The sequence below is a fragment of the Zeugodacus cucurbitae genome, chromosome 3 (assembly GCF_028554725.1).
Source record: "Zeugodacus cucurbitae isolate PBARC_wt_2022May chromosome 3, idZeuCucr1.2, whole genome shotgun sequence".
Classification (NCBI taxonomy): Eukaryota; Metazoa; Arthropoda; class Insecta; order Diptera; family Tephritidae; genus Zeugodacus; species Zeugodacus cucurbitae.
The window spans coordinates 55350924-55363710 of NC_071668.1; the positions used below are offsets into that span (position 1 = coordinate 55350924).

The window sequence follows — 12787 nt, forward strand, 5'->3', positions numbered from 1 at the left end:
CTGTCGAATATTTTCATTTTCGAAAATATTTCGCTTCTAAACCGGATGTGAACTTAAGGGTTGCAAGCTGCGACTTCGAATATTAACTGTAAACGCTGCTCCAACGAGAGCCAAATGCGCTCCACTCACGGTTTTTGGGTGGGCAAACTAGTGAGAGCAATCGGGTTTTACAACAGCTCATGTGTTGCGGAATTCGACTAACGGTGCACACAGCGTTGCTTATGTGATGGTGAGCACTAACGGCGAGCGAGCGACGAAGAATGCATTGTATGCGAATGCCATGCCACATAGCAGCGTAATGTGATTCTCATTTAGTACGGTGCGTAAACCCCTCGCGAATGGAAGCCTTTTCGAACTGAGGCGCTGGTCAAACACAATGAACGTGACACCACTAAGCACATAGCATATACCACTAAAGCACAGTTAACTCTATTTTTTTTCGCTGAAGTTGAAAATTAAATTTCACGCTAGTTGAATAAAAGATTGTCGAAAGGCTGCAAGCGTTGCATGAAAACGTATTGGAAATGTGCAACGAAGTGAAATTCCAGCGATTTTCAGCACGAAAACGTGTGCGATTGTAATGAAATTCGGTTTGAAAACGTCTAACTTTTTTCCACATCTACTCACTGTAGCGAGTGTGTTGTAGCGTGTAGCGCAGGCATATCAGGCACAATATTGCAATACTTTTGTGCTGGAATTTTCGAAATAACCAAAAATGTGAAATGTGAATGTGAAAAGTGAATTGTATACTGTTACAGCGAAAAGTAATGAAATTAAGTAGCTAAAACGAACTTAATTTCAACAAAAAAAAAGCTTGAAAAAAGTTGCGCAGAAAATACCGAATATATGTAGTATGTGTTTGTGAAGCATGGAAGAAAGCCATTAATTTTCGAAATAAATATCTTTCGGCAGTGCTGTGAATACATATGAAAATTTATGTGCGGAAATTTTGCTGGAGCATTGAATTGTAAGTCGTCGTCGTAGTCGTCGTTTCATACATATAGCGTTTCATTTCTTTTATTCGGCTGCTGCTGCTGCTGCGGCAGTGCAGCCCCACAATGCCGAATGAGAAAATCTCTGTACACCACAATTTCTTATGTGTCGGGCGATGTTTTCGGGTTGGCAGGCAACACAAAGCCAAGGGAACGGACGCACACTCACATACACACCTTCAAGCATAAATACTTCTCGTCTACGCTAGCTTCTTTCTCGTAAGCAACTCCACCGCGACCCCGCTATGCGCCAGCAGCGTTTGTAGGCCGCACGTCGGTTGGGGGTATGCTTACAAGGGGCTGGTGCTGGCAGGTGTCCCATTAAGGGCAGAGGCGCGTCGCTTTATGCCGACAGTGTGCGCCTCACAAATACACGAACAGACACACGCACTCGTAGGTACATAAACAATTCGTAAAATATTGACTGTGGGGAGGGTTGCAACTTACAACCCCCAAGGGCTGCAAAACAAATTAGGCAGACAAATATGAAATGTGTGGAAATACGCGTTCAATGAAAAACATTCGAAATTTGGCATTTTCGAAATTCATTTCTGTAATATACGGTGAAAACGGAAGTAAACTGTTTTGGCATGCGGATTTTCGGAGTTGCAAAGTCGCGCTCTTCGAAAAAGCAACGGTAATGCAGAAGGAAAGTAAAATGAGTGGCACTCAATTTTAATGAGAGTGAATATAGTGAGTGTGGCGCAAGCTGAGTGCGAGACAACACGTGAGAGTAGCAGCGTATGTAGAAAGAGAGGCAGCAGTATAAATGAAGTTTACAATTAGCGTTAGGGCGAGCGAGTATACTGTATGAATTCTTACTACAGATTGTGTGAGAGCGCGACGTTTGCTTTTAGCGAGAGTGAACGACGAGAGTACAAATGAGTGAGAGCGCATATGTACGAGCGAGATTGCATACAAGTGAGAGTGTGAGCGGATATGAGTGAGCGCACAGCAGAGTGTGTGAGCGCTTATGTTAGAGAGAGAGCACACACACGAGCGAGAGCAGCTGTGAGCGCTGTCAAGCCGAGCTTGCGCATTGCGGAGTGGGAGTTCAAGTAGACAAGGAGACACGCATACATGTAAATGTGTGCGTAAAGGCGCGCGTTCATACAACGCAGCTCAATACTGACTTACTTACTTACTTACTACTGAATTGAATGAGAGTTGCATTATAATTGATTTCATGCTTTGACATTTCAAGGATTAAAAAAGGAGTCGACACTGTGCATATGTAACTGTGTCACAAATAAATGCGTGTCCGTTGCGTATGCGTGTGCGCGCGTGTATGTGCGTATTACATATGGCCTTTTGTGGGTAATAATTTACGGAATAAAATAAAGATATTTTATTTTAATGGCTACGAAGCTGTTGCTTCGTTCACACCGTAAAAGCACAGCGGAAAAGCAGTGTGAAGCGTGAAAAGTGGTGAATTGCTGAGGATAACGGTTGAATAAGAATATGTGTGGAAAATGTGATGGGTAAGGCAGAGGATAGAAGTGTGGTCCTCAATTTACGGGTTTGGTTTTGCTGCACAACCACACAAGCAAAGCAAGGTCGCACTGCTATTTGGTGGAGCACATGGTGTGCTTGAAGTGTGCCTCCCTCCAATAGGAAACCACAGGAGTAGTATTTGTGCTTGCTTGTTGTTAGTGGCTTCCACTAGAGTTAGTTGCTTTAGTGGTGCGGTGTGTAGAAGGGAGGCATCTGTATCTATAAAGGCGCTGCTGCCAAACAAAGCACAAAAAATAATAAGAGTCAACTGTCCATTTGTGGGCACAAACACACGCTTATTATATAAATTATTATGCTGCTACAATAACAATAGCAACAACAAAAACATCCATGAATGGCAGTGGGCTCCAAACATGTTGTTGTAGTTGTAGCATTCGTATTTGTATAGGTTAGTCGTGCTACCATCAATGCCAATAAGAAGGAAAAAAACAAATACAACAACAACAATGTAGTTAGCACGCGCCATCACTCGAGCACCACTGCAATTACCGTTACGCACTTGCGACCATATGCGCCATTTGCAAGTATATGCCACTACTACTACTACTACTACTACTACTACTACTACAAACACTAAAGTTACAATAACAACAATAAGTACTAAAAATCCGACTAAAACTACAACTACTACTACAATAACAACTGTAACAACAACATTTACAACAACTATTATACTAACAACAACAACTATACTTAGAACAACTACAATACTAACAACAACAACTATAATAACAACTACTACTATAGTTACAACAACAATCATGCTTACAACAACTTCATCTTACATATATATATATATATCTACAACTAACTGTATGTCCATATGTATCTACTTATACAAAACTACCAACGACCGTCCGAGGACATCTGCCATTATGTAGTACGAGTACGTTACAATAACGGTTTATCGTAGTACTCATCTGCGAAAGTGGCGATGCTGCTGCCGCTGTATGCTCAAACAATATGGCCACAAGTTTTTTGACGATATGAACGACCTGAAGGATGGATGGACAATTGAATGCAAACACACACGCACATACACATACAAATGTTTGTATGTATATATTCATACATATATGTATATATAAAACATATAAATATCTGCATGTATATACAGATTCATATTTGTATGTAGCTACAAGCGCTTGTGGCCGATATAAGTCCAAAGATAATGACAGTTATAAATTTTTTGTCGCTTCCGCTCAGATACTCACACATAAACATACATTTCAGAAATACATATGTACGTTTGTATGTTGTAAAAAATATCTCAAGTTTCTCGCTTTTCGTTAACTTTTCATGCGGTTGTGGTTTCATTGCCCATTTCTTTTTTTTTCCTTTTCTCGGCTGCTTTGTCTTTGCACCGACTCCTACTCCACATTGTTGACTAACATCTCGAGCGTTGGTTGGTTTCATCTTGCGCTTAAACTTTTCGCACTGACTTTGGTTTCTTCGTGAACAGTCTCAAAGTGCCAAAGTAAAAAGTTTCATTGCACCTGAAATATTTTCGACTGTTCGCTTTTTATGGCGCCACCAAAACGTAAAAGCAAGTAATATGCCATTGTTTTTTCCTGCTTTTCGCTTTTCGTAAATAATTTCTATTAAATCCCTGTCTATTATTATCCATAGGCAAGAAGTTTTCTTGAATTATCATTTTTGTGTTTATACGTTTTGAATTTATTCACCACTTTACTGTAAATTTAGTTCGCAAATTTTTCTTATGGTGCCACAATTGTTTTACTTCCGCTTTGAAGTGAAGTAAGTGTGTGTGACATACATACATACGCACACACACATAAACAATGAAAATATATAAGAATACTCGTACTTATCTCTGTGCTGCTCCTTCGAGAGTGTCCTTCGTGGTACAATGAACATTAACTTGCTACTACAACAATAACAACAGAAAATACAACAACAAATATATCAATGGCCACTGTTATACTAACAACAATAGCAACAATCGCACAAATATTTTATAAAAAAAGTTTTATTTTATTGCTGCTATTGTTGTAGTTGTTTGTGTTTCAATTAAAACTTAAATTTCCCCAAGCAACTGCATGGAAATTGTGCGCACCAGCACAGGAGTCTGGTTGGTTGGTTGGTACTCAAGGTGGTCGGTTGTCTCGGCTTTCGTTTTGTTGAGGTTGGTCCGGTTAGTTTTCATTGTTTTTGCTGTTGTTGTTGGCTGCTGCTTGCCATTGCCAATTGGGATATGCTTTGTGCGAAATATTCTTATGAAAATAGATTTAAAGGTTTGTGTTTTATAATGTCTTCTTTTGCATATTTTTGTGGCGTTTGAATTGTGTGATTTCTCGTACATTTTCCTGCGGGATTTAGTTTGTTGGATTCAGTGTGAATGTGTGCAGTTCGTTATTTTTGTGGTTTAAAAGTTATTTGTGGTATTACTAACTGTTTGGGTTTGAACAAAATATATTTTTTAGTAAGGAGAAGCTGCTAAACCTAACCTACTCCCAACACAAAAACTCTCCCACGGAACCACCTGATTAAGTATTACTTCGTGGGAGTGTTATGACAATTTAAGTCGTCTCCTCTATAGCGCGGACTGACTGATGCCTAATCTTTATATCTATAAAGCGAAGGCAATGAAAAAATACGTGTTCAGAGTCTTCTACAGACTCTACACACGCCGGACAATACGGACTAAACTCATTACGGAATTTATAAAGGTAACTTCTAAAACACCCGTGACCACTTAATATTTGGGTCAGGTGGAAATCAAGGTCCCCATGCTGTGTATGTATCCACGAATGGATGTCCGGTTTTAGTCTGTGGGTCCAACGTCCTTTGGTTGATATTTCCCACCGTTGCTGCCACTTCGTGATGCTCGTTTTCCTCTCTTCTAGCTTTATATTCTCTGGAGAGGGACGCTGCTAACTTATGCAGTCCCACGAATTCATCTTCCTGGATGTCAATAGGCAGCATGCTGGCTAGGGCTTCAGCAGTATCGTTGGATATGGTTCGAAAATCACATACTACTCTTATTGCAGACAGTCTATGTGTTGCGTTTATTGGTCTAGCATTAGCTTTAATATCTAACGTCTGGATCCATATTGATCCCGCATACAAAATTACAGAGCTCATAGCCTCTGAAATTAAAAATCTCAGTATTACCCCTAGGTACTTCAACTGTGGCTGTGAAGTAATCTCACATTCCCCTATAGTGAGAGTAATTGTTTTCTCAATTTTCCTTGTGCTTATGAGCAGTACTTCTGTTCATGGAAAAGAACCTTTAACGTAGGTGCTTGGCCACTGCTACCACTATGAGGTCGTTAGCACATGCTATTAATTTTACGCTCTTTGGATGTTGTTGTATTATTAGCACCCCGTCATACATCAGATTCCATAAGAGGGGACCTGAAACCGATCCTTGCGGTACTCCACTCGAAATAGAATACCTCTTAGTGCTAAAATAGCTAAAATAGCTCATTATTATATTAATGAGGTATTGGGGAGCGCGTATTTTGTATAATGTGTTTATAATGTTTGCCCATTTTGCGGAGTTGAACGCGTTCTTAACATCGAGGACCAAAATATTGCTATTAGGTCCTAATCTAACAGTAATATCTATAATGAAACCTCAACCTAACGAAACTACATCCATAGTCATCCTGTAGGAAATTGTGGTAGTAACCTCTAAGAAGATACACCCGGAGCTGAATATATAGAGCAAATGATGGCATCAAATCATGCTTTTTTTTTTAAACAGCAACAACAGCTACATTTAAAGATATTATTGCCCAATATAGAAAAATTACTTATGATCTACGTAAATATTTGGCTCCTGGAAGGTCTTTTTAAGTCTCCAACAATAATCTTAAATATTCCTTTGCTCATTTTCCTTTGATAGAGCTTCTCCGTTAAGGAAATGTCCTGATGGAACCTTGTTCGTCACCAACAGCAATCAAATTTACTGGAAAGAAATTCAAATGAGAGTCCAGCATATGTATTATGAAGGACATAAGTATTACACCTCAAAGTATTATTTGTCATTATAAGTTCATTTCTGAAGTCTTTGTATTTTTCCGATTTATGGTTTCCTCCAAAAATTTGGACAACGTTCACAAAATATTTTCAGGCGAGTTTTCCTGATCATTTAGTTCTTCTTCAAAGCCCTTTCATGGACCTGCAGACATTCAATCTCTAATTTTTGCTTCTCTGAGTCCGGGATCCTGTTTCTCTCATCGATTTGGAGACTTTGGTACAGACAGCACGGCACTATGTGGTATGTCTGTTAGCCTAAGCCTTTGGTTAATGGGTAGTGTGTTTGCACTTGAGTCAAACAAAAATAACAAACACTTACATGATCCAAATCATTGGTATAACAAATGACATTTGTCTGGGTTCTTGTTTAGCCCAACCTAACCTTTACCAGTCTCATATACGTTATAGAAAATTTGTGTGGAACACAGGATTTCTCTTGAACCGAACAGTGAAATCAACAAAAATTGTCGGAGTCGTTAGAACACCTTAGCGACATGTTTACGATGTAAGAATGTTGATATGGTGTAGTTAGTCGAATACTATATTTAGTTATACAGTTGTATAAATGAAGTTACTTAAAATGAGACACGTATATGAGGTCAGAAGTGAATATGTAGCTGTCACAAACAATCTAGACGTGATTGAAATAAAATTGTTTTATATATAATATTGTTAATGAGGGTACACAAACATCTAAAATCATTACAGTGTTTATCAGTGTAATCATCCAGTTGTGTTGAGTTAGGTTTACATTCAATTTTAAGAGAGTAGACAGCAAACAAAGACAAGCATGGTCGTAGCGGAAACCTAGTATTAACGGAAAGTTTCATTTCTTCAATGAACTGCTCGACAGATTTCAATGAAATTCGGTATATAATACCACGTCTGGAAAATTGATGAAATCGGTTCACAACTACGACAACTTTCCATATAACTCAATTTTGAATTCCATCTGATTCCTTCACTTTATAATGTATGTATAAGGAAGCAATGAAGATAGCGAAATAAAACTTTACACAAATACTGTATATGATCCGTAGCATCACTTGTGAAAAAATTGTCGAAATCGGACTATAACTTTTCAATGCCCCGGATATCGAATATGAAGAACTCAGTGCCTTATGGTAATTTTTCACCGAAAATATCGGTGAATCTCTCAGATATCTCAATTTAATTCAGAGGATATCTTTTTCTTCTCTTAGTATGTCTCTGTACCCGAAATGGTTAAAATGGGGTCAAAACTTCCCCTAGCTGTCACATAGGTAATTATAGGATTTTCAAAAATACGATGGGCTTAATAGCTTATAAATCGGTAAATATGTGAAATATCTTAGCCTTTAAGTGAGCATATAATCTTAGATGTAATGTATGTTGGTGATGAAAATGAGTGAAATCGGTTCGGGAATTACCTCAGCCTATATACTATATATGATGATTTTCGTTTTTTTATTGGACTTTATGCCGAATATATGGGTCAAATTGTGTGTGATCTTAATAAAAATATAGCAATAAATTGCTAGACTTGATCTGTTGGTCCAAAGGAAATCAAATATTGCTCATAAACGCACTGTTTGAAGAAATCAAGTACGCTGTTCCGTATCTATAACTATATTTGCAATGTGTAATGTGTAGGTACGGGTATTAACTTTCATGTGTCTTTTTGCCTTTATTCCTGTATTCAAACCGTCCATAAATGTCTTTCACACATATACCACAGGCATACAGACATATACATATGTATGTATGTAAGTGCGAGAGTTTATGCTCATTTATCTTATGTATGCCAGCACGTTTGTGACACTTTTATTGTAATGGAAATTATCATGCGTTATCCTTTAGAATGTCCTCGGTCTCCACAACTAACCCAACCATATTCACACTCACTCTCAATTATGCCATTTTATCCCACTCATTGTGACTCTCTGCCGCTCTGACTCTCTTCATCCGTCGTCCTTGTGGATGCTTGAAGTTGTTTTTGTTTTTGCTATTGCATTCGAACTGTATCGCAAATATGCTTTTAGGGCGTTTCGTGTTGCATTTTTATCTTTTTGTGTTTTCTTTTGGAGTGAGTTTTGGTATAATTTTCGTCTAAGGTTACGAAGTTTGTGTTATTTTGGTGGTGGCGATTCGAATATTTGAAGTTTGAAAGTTTGGAGTTTTGATTTTGGTAATTTTAGACGGCAAGAGAATCCAGCTAATATACACAGACACATTGTGGAAACTAAGTCCTTATAATTATATGTTTGTAGAAAAGTAACGAGGCTCACAAATTATTATGAATTTGTTCACCTAACAGTTATTGATAACTCAATAAATCGAGTTAGATATAGAGTTATTTATATCAAACTGATCAGGAGGATGAGGCGAATTGATCCCAGCAACCAGTTGGACTCAGTTTGGTATATACATTTCTTAAAATTCTGACCTTCCAGTTTAAAAATATCTGAAATCGGGCCACAGCCACGCCTACTTCCCATTTAAAACAATATTAGACCTAATTTTTACTTTATTATATATAAAATAAACTTTGATAAAAATTTCCTCCCTGTGTGCCAGCTATGATTTTAAAAATAAGAAATCGGTCTATATCTTTTTCAGTTCTTAATTATTGGATATGATGTCCTCTAAGTCTAAATATCATTAATTGACTCATATAATTACTACCGTCCTTCTAGTTGACGTCGTAATGGGTTAGTGGGTCTGTTAATTGATTTCGCTTTCCCCATATACACATTATGTTCAATTTCTCTCTTAACTTGAGTTCGAATTGCATGTTTGGGTATTTATGTGGATTTTTTACGAGCTTCCTTCGCCATCCCACTGCTGTCAATACGGGAATGCTAAGGCTAATGCACATGCGTGCCATGTGGTGCACGTAAAAGCACATTCCAGTTGAAACATCGTAGTATAGATACTTTTGCAGTCACCGCGCCTGTGGGTATGCAACACAAGTGCAGCGCGACTGGTCGTTGTAGTTGTGAGCGCATACATACATATGTATGTATGTGTTTATGACCGTTTTCTAGGTCAAATTTTATATTGCAATGAAGAAATGATTAAGTATATATATAGAGAGTTGCATTTAGTATATATGTATACTCACATATATATATATATATACATATATACACAGTTATATATGTTCTGTGCATTTGGCAATTTCCTGCACTGGCCGTTGCGATGTTGCTGTGTGTGGCGGCGCAAAAAGTGGAAGCAGTGATGAATTTATTAAAAAATCAAATGCAATTTTAATATGCAATTTTTAATACTCTATGCATCGACGTATATAAATCTCGAGATATATTTGACAGTATGTTATACGGTAATTTTTATATATGAAGTGTTAAATGAAAGGGTTCTGAAAAAAGGGTAGGGGTAGGGGTCATCACTCGATATACTTAGTCCTGCAATCTCAACTTCAGAAACCAGTTTAGATAGAATTGGGCAAATGTAAAGAATGAGTTGAAATAGATGACACAACAAGTCATTATCTCCACGAATGTTCAGTCTTCGGAGGACATGCTTAAAGCTTAAAGAAATCAGGTAGCTAGGGTGCAAAAAATTGAAATGGTTTGTCAGGACTAGCGAGTTATTGAAAGGTGTTTGATTGGTCAAAACTCGAAATATAAATTTGTCTATTTATTATTTGCTGAAAATTTTCCATTGAAAAATGTTTGTATATAAAATTAATATTAGAAACAAAACAAAGAAATAATAACATTATTTATCCAATAACCAAAACCAAAAAACAATAACAGATATATAATAATGAAAAAAATTATAAAATTATATTAATAATATAAAGTTAATACTGCAAAATAATCCGATGAAAGTTTGAAACCCCAAATATTAGTTATATGGGAGCTAGGGGAAGTTATGACCCGATTTCACTCATTTTTGGCACGGACACATACTATTAGAACAAAAATGTTCCCTCTCAATTTCTTCAATGTATCTAATACCTAAGACAGACATACATATGGTTTCTATACTAAGATGTATACTACAATCAAAGCTCAAGAAACCATATACCAGCAAAGTGACACACATGTAGTATATTGTACTATGTTTACATTCATCAGCTGATACAAATAAATTCAAGCAAAATGTAATTATGAATAACAGGCAGGAAAATTGATCCTGACTTAGTTATAACTTCAAGCAATCTTAAAATATTATTGTCCAATATAACTATTACATATTACATATTTTTCACATAATTTTTTTCAAATTTTGTTTTTTGATTTCAATTAATTTTGAATTTAATTTATTTTCTGTATATGAAAATGTCAGAAAACATATGATTGTGGCAGAAGAGCTTAAAGCTTTCGGCGTGTTCAATACAATCCATTGTAGTACATTTCACAACACCACAAAATTTCAATGGTTTCTAGAACTCTATTGTAGTACGGAACACCATTTGCTTTCAAACAAAATTCGGAAAACTGGTGATACACTTATGGTTTCTGAAGCATACTACAATGTATACTACATGTCTGTCTCAGGTATAAGAGACTAACTTATATTTTCGGTAAAAAATTTATTAGAAGTACTGAGGTCCTCATGTTCGATACATGGGGCCTTGAAAACTTATGGTCCGATTTCAGACATACTTCATATGTTTTCGGTTTTCGCCATTTTGTGGGCGTGGCAATGGTCCGTTTTTGTTTATTTTTAAAACCAACCTCCTCAGGGTGTCTAACTCTTTTATTTCTGGGTGACACAAACAACCGCTAAGTGTTACTATAATACTCTCTTAGCAACTTGGGTTGCGAGAGCATAAAAACGCTTATAGCGTGAAAAACATTAAAAAGTTATCAAAACTTTGGTTGGAACCTACTGGGGGCACAGTTACATAGCTTAGTGGTGGGTTGAGGACGACTGCTTATTGTGAAATATTGTTTCACAATAGGAATTCTATATATTTTTTGCTTTCATACTAAAGCAAATTTGAGACGTCCCTTTGGCGCCAAATACAGCCCACACCAGTAGAGATCCACCGCCATAGTTGCGCTTATAACAAGTTTACCAAGGGTGCCATAGTTCCCTTTAATACTTAGAATCTGTATTTTTTGAAAAAAGATTGGCAATAGCGGCTATATATAGCTGGACCGATCTTTCGTCATCACAAGCTACTAGCTTGATCTGACCCTGGTACCATCCAGCATCTGTGCGTGACGACGGCGGGCCTGGATTGCTTAATAGCACTTCCAGAGCCACGTTAGCCAGCGCAGCCTGTACCCATTTCCATTGGGTTCTGGGAATTTTTCCTTCGGGGTCTCCCTCATCCAGAACACCAATGATGATGCGGTTCCGGGCCACTTCCGCAAAGGATCTGTTGGGCATCTCACGCCTTGTTTTAGGCCGCTTAGCTGACGGCTTAGCCTCTTCAGCTGACCTTTGCCTTTTAGTAGCGACAACTGGCGGTTCCAAGCTAAAGTTGGGTAACACCGCTTTAGCACACTCCAAGGTTTCCTGGAGCTCTTTTGTGAGCTTTTGTTGGTGGGTACCGGTGCGCTCTTCGTAAGATATATGCAGCGCGTTTTCTCTCCGCATACTTCGCTTTTGATGGCTCTTCCACCTTAAAGGTAGGCCATTCTCCGGTTGATACACCAGCAACTACACACTTGGCATCTTCCTTTGCCTTCTGCCCCCGGTTGGTAGGCCTGGCTCCGGCTGCCTTTGTTGTTGTTGCACCAGCACTGGTGTCAACCTTAGCATTCAGACCAGGCTTAGCCACTGTCTTCGTGCTAACTGTTCTAGAGCTCGTTGCATACGCTGCTCTCTTTTCGGAACAATCTGTTCCTTCCCGACTTTATAGAGGGAGAATCGGACTCCCTTGGTTTTTCTTTAGTTTCTTTTAATGTGCTCATATTTGGATCCACGAGTGTAGGGGAATCTATGTCCACTTGCGCATAGCCACCGCTACGCAAGCAAGGCTTTCTTATTACGGAAGGCGCCAGGTATCCGTAAGCTCCGTTCAAGACTGGGCTATTTGAGGGCCCCCAGCCAGGTTGATCGGCACGGGTCGCATGACACCTTGATCCAGCCCTTGGTTTTACCCCCAACCATGATACGACTACATCACCGAATGCTGTGCCATTGAAGAGCAACAAACACTCAACAATGGACTCGTACCTTAGCTAGATATCCCACAACTCAGTTGCGGCACTGTGGTACCTATTACCAGTCGGCACCCTCGCGGAGGTTTCAGCGGAGGATTTTTGCCGACCCTTACAGTGTATACCTCAAATATAATTAAAATAACAGATCTA

General features: G+C 38.3%; 1 protein-coding gene across 3 annotated transcripts in view; it reads left to right on the forward strand.

Annotated features, from left to right (window-relative positions):
- Positions 1-326: 326 nt before the first annotated feature.
- The window catches only part of LOC105216530 (voltage-dependent calcium channel subunit alpha-2/delta-3), a 106829-nt gene continuing 94368 nt past the window's right edge, over positions 327-12787 (forward strand). For all 3 annotated transcript variants that reach the window (XM_054226840.1, XM_054226839.1, XM_054226841.1), the window contains exon 1: positions 327-967. The gene's annotated coding sequence lies outside the window, so the exon portion shown is untranslated. The remainder of the gene's footprint in view (positions 968-12787) is intronic.